Genomic DNA, 12976 nt, shown 5'->3' on the forward strand with positions numbered 1-12976 from the left:
CCCAAGGAGCAGGACCGGGGATTCCCTCTGAGCTGGCTCCGGGTGCAGCTCCTGAGTCTCCTGAGTGGGGGAGAGCGTTGGCTTCTTCTGCATTACCTGCATGCCTGAGGTAGGACCCCAGAATTCAATCCCTCAATGGGCAAGGTTTAGCTTTGGATGCCCCAGGATCTGGTATTTTTGGGGGGATGCTTACCACCTGGAAGTGTGCCCAGGCCCCTTCCCTTTGCAGTAGAAACAAGTCAGAACATGTCCTCTGAGAACTCTTGAAGGAAGACCCAGCCAAGGTGGTTTGATGGGGTTGTTGAACTATTCTGAGGAGACGGGCGGGAATATTAATAACCAGCGCCAGCATTTATCAAGTCTTTACTCTGTGCCGACATTATTCTAGGCATTGTATGTCCACTGTCTTATTTTGAATCCTCACAACAATCCTGGAAGATAATTAAATCCCATTTTCTTGGTGAGGAAACTAAGCCAGGGAGAAGTTATCTGCCTTGTAGTCATCCAGCTAGGAAGTGGTGGGGCTGGTTTCTCTTGCTAGCAGAGAACACTGGGAGTGTTCCACGCCCCCTGCCCTGTTTGGTACTAAATACCCTCTGCCCACAAGGAACAGCGGGTGAGCCTCTAGCCCCTTCATTGCTCCTAACCCCAGGGGCTCAGTGTCAGTGCCAGCCGTTGCCTGTGAGCCCCGATGGCTGTGGCACTGGGGAGACTGATGGTACATCTCACCCCCTCAGAGGCTGTTGGGGTGGATTTGCTAGGCTGGGATCCTGATACTGAAAGCAGACTTAGGGAACTGGCTGCTGACATTGGACTTCCTTTCTGAACCTTGTGGTAGACATTCCCTTTTGAAATGTGAGGAGAAATGGAAGGAGGGATCCAAATGTGAGAAGGGATTTATTATGTGGTCAGAAACTACAGACACTGTATTCTGCAAATGAATCACTTTCTAGTGATGGGTTCACGGAATGTTAGAGCTAAAGGGAGCTCAGATAGCCCCCCTTCCAATCCAGGGGCAGGGAGGTGATGCAGTGACGGGCAAGGCCACTCCATGTGTTCCTAGCGTAACTAGTATTGGTACCGCTATCTCCTGACCCTGGTCAAAATAAACTGTGTTTGTGCATCAATGCATTATGCTCACTGCTGCTATTTCCCAGCATCTTAAAATTAATTAGGGGAAATGGTTGTGAAAAATATAGATCATTTTGCTAATTTTTCATAAATGCCTCAATCAGCATAACCAGAAAAAGTCACCACCATATATAATGAATAAATCACCACAAATTGCCTGTTTTGCAAAAGATTGCAGTGGAATATTTATATCTTCAAATCAACTAAATCAACTAACCATGCAGCCTTTTTAGATGATTCTAAATAAAAATTAAATGGACTCCCAACCATTTTAGCAAAGTTATTCTGTTAGATTGAGTAGATCTTTCTTGCCCCACTCCCAATCATTGCTGAGAAAATGTAGCACATCAAAGGGGGGGGGGGGGAGGGTCCTTTTGAACCCAATGAAATGATTTGTTATTGCTTCTTTTGGATTTCTGACCCTTGGGTTAAATTGAGGCTGATGTAAATCTGAGTCCAAACATACTTGGGGCTCAGAAAGGGGGAAAATAGTTCTTTGCTACTTTCTCACCCATTGAGCCCCTTTGACAAAGGGAGCTTTCTCCAGGGGTTCCCATGTACCACTAGGCATTCTTGTAGAACAGAAATCTGGTTTCTGAGAACTTCCCATGTCTGTTCTCTATGGCTGCATTACCAAGATGAACTCCCCCTGGAGATAAATCAACAGTCAGCTAGAGTAAACAGAGAGGAGGGAGGGAAAAGCCTGTTTCTCAGAATCACGTTGGGGGTGGGGTGAGAATTACAGGCAGATAGTGGAAACTTGGTGCATTTATGCCACCAGGACAGGATTTTCATCCCAGATGCTGTGACAAGCCAGGTTAGAGGCCCTCTAGCAGTAAGTAGGGGTGGAAGAGGAAAAGGGGAGGGGGGAAGGGGGGGGGAGCAGTGCTGGCAAGGAGGCAGGGGGGTAAGGGAGTAGAGGTTTGGCTGACCCAGGGCTTTGGAGACCCTGCCCAAGAGATGCTCTTCTCCCTTTCCCTGCTTTCCACCACCTCAGTCTGCCCTCTGAGTTGGGTTGGCTGATCTGAATCCCACATCCGCAGTTATCTCAAGGAGAGCATTCACTTTCTAGGAAAGGCATTAGAAACAAACATGGTCTTTACAGTGTAAGTGGGGGACAGATGCACCAGCTGGCCCACTCTTCAGGAAAAACTATTAACCATCAGATCATCCCACAAGGATACTCTGTGAAGGTGGGATGCTCTTTAGTTGTATTACGGGGTGTTAGAGTAAAAAGATGTAACAATGAAATCAAGCATGACAAAATCTAAAGGAAATGGTCTATCTGTAGGAACCACAGTAAGAGAATCTTTTTGCCCCTGGATATACATCTTGGATTCCATTTCTTAGCTCTTCCAGGGAGGATAGGGGAGTTAGCTGTAGCCTCATCCTATTTATGGGGCCCTTGTACTATCTACTTATTTTACTTCTGTGTGAAGTAGTATTAAAGGGCAAATACCACACCTCTGCTGGGAAAAGTTTGTGGGTATGTATCTTAAATCATATATATGTATATGAGTTTTTTGACAGTTGGAATAACAATTTCTATTAAGCAACATGTTCTGGGGGGAAAGGTTATAAAAAAAAGAAAACTTTTTATTTAGAACATAATGAATAAGTATATTTTTGCAATACATCGTATGGATGAAAATTCTCAGTTTTGATTAGATATTTAAAAATGAAAAAATCCAAGAACCAGAGTATCTGAACTCAACCTTTCCTTCTTTCTTCCTCTCTTGGGTCATTGATAGAATTTTCAGTCTGCATTTAACATTTAAGTATTCAGTACCTAGCTGGGAGAGATGGCTATTTAAGGGCAAATATCTCCCTGGTTGGAGTCAGGGAGAAGGTACAGTGCATTTGTATATTTGTCCAAAGCTAAAACACAAAGGTCATGAAGTCGCACTGGCCTTTCGTCTAATCTTCTAACCTCAGGTCTGCTTTAGAAAAGCATTCCTGCTACAGAGGGCTCACCCTGTTAGCAGTGACTAAGCAGTGTGCTTCCTTCTGCTAGACTGGGAATTTATGCAATGAGAAGAACCCAGCCCAGTCTGCTGACCGCCCCTATATGACTGGTCATCAGGAATTAACAAGAAGATATGTTTTCCATCCTTTCTACAAATTATATTCAAACTTGAGTTTACAAAGTTATGTGGCCTCCTGCCCTAATGTTTTATAGTTGTTTTATTCTGGTGGTGAGTGTAGAAACAAAACTAATACGCTTCTCTATTGGAAGGGATAGTATAGACACTTTGTGCACAAAGTATCTGCTATAAAACTCATGAAAGAGGATGGCTGATCACCAACCAGGTCAAGAGAGTCCAGGGAAGTAACTGGAGAAGCAGCTGGGGATGGGCATTAGAGGAAAGGGGGAGGGAAGAGAGAGGCAGGCAATCAGGAAAAACAAACCATCCAAAGGAAGAGAAACCAGTGATTGGAACAGGAAAATGAAGAGGTGTTTGAGAGTAAGCTGAAATTGAAAGATAAGAAAAAGAAAGACATAAGCATAAGAGAAGATAGACGAAACAGGTTTGGCTCAGTGGATAGAGTGTGGGCCCACGGTCTGAAAGGTCCCGGGTTTAATTCCGGTCAAGGGCATGTACCTTGGTTGCGGGCACATCCCCAGTAGGGGTTGTGCAGGAGGCAGCTGATTGATGATTCTCTCTCAACGATGTTTCTAAGTCTCTATCTCTATCTCTTCCTCTCTGTAAAAAAATCAATAAAATATATTTTTTAAAAATAAAAGAAGATAAGGCTAATAGGAGTGATAAAGAAGAAGAGGTGTGTATAAAAAAAAAACACATTGCTAAATAAATCCTCATGGTCTAGATAACTCAAAGGTAGGCTGACCCCTCAGCTAGGGGATGCTGTCTCTTTCTCACGTTCCCTTGTCCCTTGTTAATGTGGCTTTTCAATCCCCAGGCCAAGGGCTCTTAATCCTATTTATGTATTGGTACCCTTCGATGGTCTGACAGGCTGAGGCTTGCCAGAATGATGTGTTTCAATGCATGCAATGTAATATAGAAGATTATAGTACAAATCTTACTGAGATAATGATATCGGATATATAAAACAATGTGACCTATTCATGTCTTTATAACAAGATCTAATTGTGGGACCACTGACTACCATCAATTTGAAGGAGGAGTGAGCATGCATACTGCTATGAGATCATTGCAGGAACTGTGCTATAATAAGAAAATATCTGATTTGTCAATGAAATTGTCGGGGCTGCTACTGCATTTGAGGTTTTGGCCTGCATTCATCATTCAATGAAATGCTACATTGTCACTCAGTGCTCACAAACAAATTTGTGACAGTTTTCCAATTGAGTTTATGGATCCCTTGAATTCTATTGATAGGTGTCTTGGAGGTCTGCCAGCCCAAGGGCCCTGGACTGGGGTGACCATCTAATTTACTATCTACAGCTGGAGTATTTTTGAAAATGAAAGGGATCCCAGTTGTTACCCTGAAACAGCCCGTGTGAATTGGACAGGGAAAACTGTGACATAAGTCCTCTTAGCAGCTTGTCCCTCTCTGGGATCTTTCTCACCAGACCAGTTTTCACTTCTCTGGCCAAAGGAATTGGATCTCTCTGCCCTGTTCATACGGTTGATGCTTGTGGATACTGACTGGCATTGGAAGTGGAGAATAGCTTTAGCTGAAAGAGGGTCACATGTCAGGGCCACAGCCAGGCTATGGGATGCCTTTGTAAGAGCTAGAAAATGGGCTTCATCGGAGCTGCAGGCTCTGGCTTCTGGCTGGGTGAACATTGACCTGCATTTCAGTTTCCAGTGATCCCCTTTGAACTTCGCCAATTTCATCTATAGTGAAGTTCAACTATCAGACTATATAGCATTTCAGCCAAAAGTTGTAACTTTCCCTCTACCAAGCTTTTTCAAAGCAGAGGGTCCACAATGGCTTTCAAAGGTTTGCTCCCTTTCTCTGCCCACTTCCTCATTATCAGGAACTTGCATCGGTGCAGGCAGGTGGATGGAAAAGGCCAAGATCTAGAGAACTCTTAAATTGGACAATAAGGCCTTGAGCAAAAGGGAGGGCACTGTGGCCAGGCAGAGTTTCCGAAACAGACAGCTCATATTGTCCAGATCTAATGGTGGGAGCAAAGGCTGCATCATTTTGAAGGAGGGATGAGCATACATATTGCTGTGGCATCATTACAGGGTATGAAAATACCTGATCTGTGTTGTTGTTTTAAAATAAATTTTATTGATTTTTTACAGAAAGGAAGAGAGAGGGATAGAGAGTTAGAAACATTGATGAGAGAGAATCATCAATCAGCTGCCTCCTGCACACCCCCTACTGGGAATGTGCCCGCAGCCAAGGTACATGCCCCTGACCGGAAATCGAACCTGGGACCTGTCAATACGCAGGCCTACACTCTATCCACTGAGCCAAACCGGTTTTGGCCTGATCTGTGCTGTTGATGAAATTGTCGGGGCTGTGATTTCATCAATCATATTGTGTTGGGGGAGGATGACAGGATGTCCCTGCTCCCAAATATCATCATGTTTCTGTTCTAATTGGTGAAGTGGAACCTACTCAATAGAAGAAAAAGATCTTTTAAGAAAGCTTTTGACGCGGCAGGGGGAAGGCCAGATCTAAGAACACACTCCCTTCACGTGCCTGTAGAGTCTTTGACTGGGAACCAGGTGACCTGGTTCTAATTCCAGCTTTGGTTCTAACCAGCTTGATGGCCTTGGGCTGGTTAAATTGATTGCCTCTCCCCCAGCAAGAGGATGATTGGAAGCTAAATGTTTCCTAAAGCCCATTCAAGCTCTATGCTCTGTAATGTCAAAGATACGTCTGGCATTGTTTTATTTATACTCATATGGTGGCTTCTGTGTTTAAGCTGGTTCAGACCCACTTCTTTGCTTAGGCTGTCCAGCCCTCCTTACATGCCACAGGTGCTAAAATGATAGGCAGACACTATGACCCTGAGGGTCTAAGACTCTAAGCACCTGGAGCACATGTGGGAGCCTAGAATAGGGGGATGGGAGTGGGGAGGTGAAGGGGAAAATACCTGACAGGTAAAGAGGTAGAGTAGGAAAGAAGTGGAACCATTGATAAATTTCCTTGCAGCAATCATTGTTGCTCAGGAAAGATGTAGAAAAGAGGAATAGGGGTTTTTAAAATGTCGACTGTCCATCCTGTGTCTACTCTTTATAACCATAAATCATGTACTCCTTATTAACTTCTAAATGACTCCTGGTTGCATAGAGGAGGATTAACCCCATGGTATGATTTAAACAGGGGTCCTCAAACTTTTTAAAGTGGGGGCCAGATCACGGTCCCTCAGAGAGCTGGAGGGCCGGTCTATATGAACTACTAATTCCTACTGTAACACCTCGGCTGCGCTCACTGCCCAAAAAACCTGGCGGGCAGGATCAGACTCCTCTGCGGGCCGCATGTGGCCTGCGGGCCGTAGTTTGAAGACCCCTGATTCCTCACTTGGTCCTGCCTGTCACTTCATCTGTCATTTTCCTTGGCATATCCTGTGCCCTGATGTGTTAGAGCTGGTTAGCACAAGTGATTGTTCATGAGTCTTCTTTCCAGCTCTGGTAGCTGAAATCTGATTTACACCACAGAAACCATTAGACGTTTCAGAGATGTGCTCCCCCTTCTCCGCTCCCCCCCCCCCCCAAATCAAGAGTTTGTTTTTAAAATTTACCATCACAGAGCACTGGCCCCACCTCACCAAAAGACTTGAATTTTCTATAATAGAAAGTGCTCCTTCCCATCTCTCTCCATTTGGTTTGCCATTCCCCATTCCTGGTGGTTCATCTGATCCTCAATCCTTCTCTTTCTCTCTTCTTCTTTCCTTCCCTTCTACTAACCATCCACTAACCATCCAGCCATCTATCCAGAAATAGACAGACTGTCCATCCACTAACCATCCACCCATCTATCAGAAATAGACAGGCTCAGTTCTCATTTCTCTTCTGCCACTTAATACCTGAGTGAGTGACTTGGGGAAATTTTCCTAACCTTTTATGTGCCTCAGTTTTCTCTATGTAAAATGGGTATAATAATAGGTAGTTGTGAGGCTTAAATGAGTTAATATGCATAAGGTGCTTTGAATGGCATCTGGCACATGAGAAATATGACTTAGTCTTTGTTTTAGGAATTATCACAATATTATTGATTGCTTACTATATGCCCAGCATTGAATACACTCATGTGGTGTGAAAAGAGGTTCAGTAAAACAAGCACATGAATATGTTCAAGAGCCTCAAACAAAGCCTGGTTAGTTTTTCCAAAGATATTGAAATTGACTTCATGAAGCCAGGGGGCATTTGAACTGAATTGATTGATATCACTCAGACATACACACATACACACACACACACACACACACACACACACACACACACACACCAAACTGGCAGGACAGACAGAGGCATCCCAGGAGGAGGGAAGTCATTTGAGCACAGAATTATATGTGGCTGAGTATGAGATCATGGAGGGAGCAGGGGGGTCTTTGATTATATTTGGGTTATCACAAAATCCACGGGGAAGCGAGCTGCAGTGCCCTCTGTTTCTGTTGCCTGCACCAGTACAGGTCAGACCTTTGAATTTTTCCCCCAATAGTCAGAAATGCAGATTTCTATGTGAAAGCTCCTAATGTTTAATGATAGAACTCATTCAATTAATAGCAAAACACTTTCACAGGCTCTATTCAGCCCCCAGGGGAGAGTAGAGTCCTAGGTTTCCAAACTTGTAGAAAGATAAGGTCTATAACCTGGCCTTAGTGATTCAGTAGTTGGGCATCAGCCTATGAACCAGGAGGTCACTGTTCAATTGCAGGTTAGAGCACATGCCCAGGTTGTAAGTTTAATCCCTTTGGGTAATGCAGGAGGCAGCAGATCAATGATTCTCTGTCATCATTGATGTCTCTCTCTCTCTCTTCCTCTCCCTCTCCCTTCCTCTCTGATATCATATATATATATATATATATATATATATATATATATATATATATATAGGACAAGGTCTACAATTGGAATTCCTGATTTTTAATATAATTCTGCCATTAGCTGTATGACCATAGGTGAGAGACTTAAGCTCTCTGAGCCCTAGTTTTCTGCCAAATGGCTATCATATTTCTTGTCCTACATACCATGCTGTGAGGAGCCTTTGGACCGTGGAAATAAAAGCTCCTGCAAAGAATCACACAAGCTTTGGAATTGTCTGTTCTCCCTACACTTAGTGCAGCACCAAGTCTTATTTGAATCACACCCAAATATTCCCGAATGTCCTCACCTGCATTTTTAATTTTAACAGTAGATGGGGGAAGAGAAATGTGGGAGTTGTTTTTCCCCTTCCTTCTGTTAAAAACATCACAAGAAGCTTGACATTTGTTTTGGAAGTCTGTATGTCAGAGATCCAGCTAAAAGCTATCGATTGCTCCTTCATGGGACCAGAATCAGGCTGCCTCTGTGTGGTGTGTGTTGATTGTTTCTCTGAGGTGAGGAGGGATTCTCAAAGAAATCAGCCCTACGTGTTAGTCTATCAGGGGTCTTCAAACTACGGTCCGCGGGCCACATGCGGCCGGCAGAGGAGTCTGATCCGGCCCGCCAGGTTTTTTGGGCAGTGAGCGCAGCCGAGGTGTTACAGTAGGAATTAGTAGTTCATATAGACCGGCCCTCCAGCTCTCTGAGGGACCGTGATCTGGCCCCCACTTTAAAATGTTTGAGGACCCCTGGGCCTAGCTCATGTCAAAATCTGCTCCTGCATTTGTGTAATTTCCCCTTTTTTGATCTCTTTCCATTCCAGGCTGGCTTTGATCATGTAGGCTATTAAGGGAATGATCAGCCTTAGAAGAGTCAAATTATTTCTAGTTGAGAAGCTGAGCTTGGTGGATGTCAGCATTCACACAGCTGAGAGGTGGCTGTGCAGCCAGCCTACCCCATCAGACCTGGTTAAAAGCACAGTGTAACTGCAGCTTTGCAAAAACCCAGGCTTGAATATCTGTGTCATTCTGATTTTGTGTTATCATTATGTGTTTTGTTGGATTACTTGATTGAACTTGATCCTGAGAAGCTTCAAAGATGCAGGCAGGCCTTGAAGTACAGATACCTGATTTACACAAGCACATCAGTTATGGATGTTGGCCTCACTACACAGATCTTACCACCTCTGCTTCAGGATATGACCTGAACCTCAGGGTCTGGTTCAATCTCTTCCAAGCCCTAAGCTCCCTGGGCTCTCAGCACCGAGGTGACTGATGCTCCTGCAGCTCTCTTTCCCTGTCGGTGTCCAGGACCCTGTCCCCCTTATCCACTGCAGGATCCGGACCCAGAGGAGCCAAGGTCCCACTATTCTGAGATGAATTGGAAACATGTAGGTCTATTGAGTTAACATGTAGTAAGTGAAATAACACTTTTGTTATTAAGGAAGTGTTAGAGCCCTAACTCCTAATGTGACGGTATTTAAAGGGGGGGGGGGTCTTTGAAAGGTAATTGGGTTTAAATGAGGGTGGGGACCTCGTGATGGTGTAGTGCCCTGATAAGAAAAGGCCAAAGAGCCTGCTTCCTCTCTTTCCACCTAAAACACAGAGGAAAGGCCATGTGAGGAAACAGCAAGAACATGGCATCTGCAACCTGAGGAGCTGGTCCTTGATCTTAGACTTCCAGTCTCAAGAACTGTGAGAAATAAATTCCTGTTCTACCCAGGCTATGGTATTCTGGTATCGCAGCCTAGGCTGACTGATATAGGAAGTTATTATAGGTTAGATTGGGTTCCTAGCCACCTTGTGAAGCATATCTTAGAACAAAAATGTGCCTGTTTTTGTAGCACTGTACCTGATGTTTACCATAATAGGCACTCATAGCTACTTGTTGAATGAATGAATAAATGAATGAATGAATACTGATAAATGGAATGAAAATATCCAATTTATGAACAGACATTTGGAAAACCATTCAAGTGTTAGGGATTTCCTGAAATCATGGTTTAAGATGAAGGGAAATCATTACTTTAAGTATATTGTGTGTGTGTGTGTGTGTGTGTGTGTATGTTATATATGTAACATATATAAAATTGCACGTATATGTAAATAAATACGCATATGTAAAATCAAGCTTTTAACAGCTTGCACTTTTTTACCAGTTCACCCCACAGAGATGTAATGATAGTAAAATAAATACAGTCAGTGTGGTTTCCTGTTTACCCAGCATGCAAGCAATGATGCTGGCTGAGTTGGTCTGCTGACCTACCAAAACCCAATTAATTGAAGTTTAGCAAAATAAAAAGGTGCTTTATTTATGGGAGAATCATAGCAGCTCAATATTGAAAAGGACCTTCGGGGCACCTTTTCATTTTAAATCCCTGATTGGCAGGTTGCATAGAAAGATGCCATTTTTCTGAAAGCCTGGTGGTTTTAGGTGTCTTCTTCATCCGCCTGAGAACTTGCACAGACTCCACGAGGCATTTGCTCCCTGGCTTTGCCATTTGAGAATGGAGAAGCTGTTTCCTCAAGATGCTATTCATCTTTATTCATATCTGGGTGTAGTTGAGTTCAGAATGTGTGGGTGTGGGATTTGAAGAATCTGAAGTGCTTAGGTAACAGTTGGCGTGCCAGTTGTATAATGAAGAACATGTATTGACAATATTAAATTGTGGGCTGAATCTTGTTTTTGGTGTTTAAAAAAAAAAAAACAGAACAAAATTTCTAAAAGCGACAGCCCTGTTTTTATGCCTGGATGTTTCTGAATGTTGGGGTAATAGTACTGAGAAATACGGGCCTCCAGTATGCATCGCTTTCTTCTGCCTGGCCCGATATCACTGTGTAAACCATGCATAGCTTTTTTTTTTTTTTTAAAGTGGTAGGTGGTATGGTGTTTCTTAATCTACATGCATATTGTATTCAGAGGGAAATAGCTTCAGTAATAATAACAGGTAAGATTTGAGTTCACTCTTCATATTGAGATGGGAGAGTCAGATGGTTTCGAGAAAAATTGGTGGCAATTTATTAAGTTACTAGGAAGTGACTGCTTGCTTTTCAAGCTTCAAACCCTCTAAACTAAATCTTCATCATCATCTTTTTGCATATGAAATTGTGCACCATGATTTTTTTAAAAATTCGTGTTCCTTTCTCTACCTTTGTGTGTGTGCTGACAACAGAGGAGGAATACAGAGAAGCCTTCTTTCTACTCAGTTGTGGGTGGAGTGGGAAGTGTGAGCATGACTGTGACCACTGAGAGGTAACATTTGCAGATTCCACATGCAGCAGGCATCTCTAGCTGAAAACACGTGGCTAGCCAAGGTTCTAGGATTAGTCATGTAATACCTAGGGCAGGTTTTATTTTTTCTATTTTTATTTTTTTTAATGTGCCTCAGGCATGAAACAGCTCTGGCCACCAAGACAGGCATCAGGCTAGGATGAACTAAGGATTGCATGTCTGCTTTTCCCCAGATTGATGTAAGAGCAGCACCACCAATCAGGTGTCTCCTTACCCGTTGCCAGGGGAAGGGCAGGTTTTATTTAACTGCTTTTCTTTTCAGAAGTTTAGAGAAACCTATGTATCCCTTCTTATTTTTAAAAAGTTGTTTACATTAAATGTAAAAATGTTTTTAGATGTAAAGTATATAGGATCCTATATTTTCCTAAGTATATAGGATTACAAAAACAAAAACAAAAAATACACAAAACACACTGAGTCTCACAGAGCTTACAGTATTTTGCATGACCTACATCTCTGCCCAATCTGTCAAAAATATTTTTAGAACTTACTTTAAATAACTTCAGTAGTTAACTTACCCACCCAATGTGTTTGAACTCGCCTGGTCTAGACTTGGGCCCACATGCCTGTCACATTTCAAAAGACAATGATAACTTAGGAGAATTAAAAATTCTCATTGGTATTGTTTAGTTTTGCAAAACTGCAACAAATAATTTAAATGGCTGACTTCTTTCCATGAAACCATAAAGAATAGATGAGAGCAGGCAGGGAAGACCGCAAAGCACCTTAGATGTGGGGGTCACAGTGAGAAGATGCAGCTGCCCACTCTGCGACCAGATGAGAAGGTGGCCAATAGTTGCCTCTGTGTATTGTGAGAGTCTATAGTCAGAAGAATGAATTCTAATGCTCTTAAAGTTATGATGTGTATAAATTATATTTTAGGATTTCTAGGACAACTGTGTTATCATATTTTTAAAAAACTGTGAGTTTTATTGGTGACATGATAGATACCGATAATAGTAGTGTAATCTGTTACTTGTCTTTAAAATGAAAGGAAATGTCAGATTCCCCCCGTCCTTTTTGTTTTGTTTTGTTTTGTAAATCCTCACCCAAGAATATTTTTCCATAGATTTTTAGGGAGAGTAGAGGAGAGAGGAAAAGACAGAGAGAAACATGGATGTGAAAGAAACACATTGATTGGTTGCCTCCTGCACAAGCCCTGACCAGGGCCCAGGCCAAGGAAGAGCCTGCAACCAAGGCACGTGCCCTTGACCAGAATCAAACCCAGAATCCTTTGGTCTACAAGCTGACTGACTCTATCCATCTGCTGAGCCAAACCAGCTAGGGCTCAGATTATCTTTGGAGATCAATGGAAAACAATCAGAAAATGCATTCCACAGTTGTGGATTCCCTGCATTCTAGCTATGGACACCCTAGGACTATGGACCCTGAGTTAAAAGCCTCTGTTTCAACGTGCAAGTCAACACCTGATAAAATGGCAAATTACATCCAAAGCAGCTTTCAGATAGATGAAACCCATAGAAGGGATTATAAAAGAATGACATTTTTTTTTGATAATTTATGTAACAAACATGCCAGAATTCTACTTACAGAGTGTGGCTGGCTTTAAAACTGGCCCCTTT

At 42.8% G+C, this 12976-nt stretch overlaps 1 protein-coding gene across 3 annotated transcripts in view; it reads left to right on the forward strand.

The window, feature by feature from the left end:
• The window catches only part of LRRC3B (leucine rich repeat containing 3B), a 90467-nt gene that overhangs the window by 20681 nt on the left and 56810 nt on the right, over positions 1–12976 (forward strand). Inside the window, exon 1 of one of the 3 annotated variants that reach the window (XM_084903000.1) lies at positions 5–109. The exons of the other annotated variants lie outside the window; for them this stretch is intronic. The gene's annotated coding sequence lies outside the window, so the exon portion shown is untranslated. Of the gene's footprint in view, positions 1–4; positions 110–12976 lie in introns of those variants that run through there. 3 annotated transcript variants of the gene reach the window in all.

Source organism: Pipistrellus hanaki (genome assembly GCF_964339955.1).
Source record: "Pipistrellus hanaki genome assembly, chromosome: 13".
Taxonomy (NCBI): Eukaryota; Metazoa; Chordata; class Mammalia; order Chiroptera; family Vespertilionidae; genus Pipistrellus; species Pipistrellus hanaki.